The sequence below is a fragment of the Octopus bimaculoides genome, chromosome 10 (genome assembly GCF_001194135.2).
Source record: "Octopus bimaculoides isolate UCB-OBI-ISO-001 chromosome 10, ASM119413v2, whole genome shotgun sequence".
Classification (NCBI taxonomy): domain Eukaryota; kingdom Metazoa; phylum Mollusca; class Cephalopoda; order Octopoda; family Octopodidae; genus Octopus; species Octopus bimaculoides.
In genome coordinates, this window is record NC_068990.1 from 27,125,744 (window position 1) to 27,126,854 (window position 1,111).

Consider the following 1,111-nt stretch of genomic DNA (forward strand, 5'->3'; position numbering starts at 1 on the left):
TATATATATATATATATATATATATATATATATTCATAGATATATTCCATCAGTGTTTGTTTATCCATTTGTAAATAATCACTACAGTGCCTCCCAATATCAAGCGAACCGTTACGCTATAAAAATACGTATCTGTCTTTGATAGATTCTTCGTAGATGTTATTGAAGAATGGAAAATTGTGCAGTACTTAAAGCAGGTAAAATTTTTTGTGCTGTGATTTGGTTTCGGAAACAATATCTAAATTGCCTCTCACGAAATTTACCGTATGGATTACTATTTAACGTCCTAATGTTGTCATTTCGTGTTCGATTACACTACAACACACGGTAATATCCTTGTGAGTCTATGTATTATGTTTGTGCTTACTACTATGTTCTGAGAGGAATTTGGTGAAAGGAGGCACCAAATAAATAAATAAATAAATAAATAAAAAAATAAAAGTATCAGTGGTCCTTCCCGAGCCATAGGCGCATAAGGTCGGTTTCGCAGATTCTGTGATGTAGATATAAGATTCCTAATATTTGCCAACTCAGCGGGCTGGAACAACATGAAATAATGTGTTTGGCTCAAGAACATAATATATCGCAAGGTCCAAGAATCGAAACCACAATCTTACGAGCAGGAATGCAACACCCTGACCACTAAGCCACGCACCTTGACTGAAAGGTGTCTAAATGGATTTAAGTATGTATGTATGTAAGTATGTATGTATGTATGTATGCATGTATATTTACATATAAACACAAATAGTGGGTTTGGCCAAAAGTCACCTGACAGTAAATCAAAACCCATCTAATTCCGAGATGTAAACAAAATGTTATTTTATATGAGACTTCGCTAATAAAGAGGCAAATGTTGAAATAATAACCTACAAAAAAAACAAAAAACAGAAAAAAAACCGGTGATTATTAACTCACAGTATTCAATTATTAAACATTCATAATTGGAATGAATAAATAGAATTCAATATTAAGTATTTATAGAATTTTGATCTACTGTCGGCTGACTTTTGGCTAAACCTGTATGTACAAATATATGTGTATATGTATGTATATATATATATGTGTATATATATATGTATTTTTATATGTGTATATATATATATATATA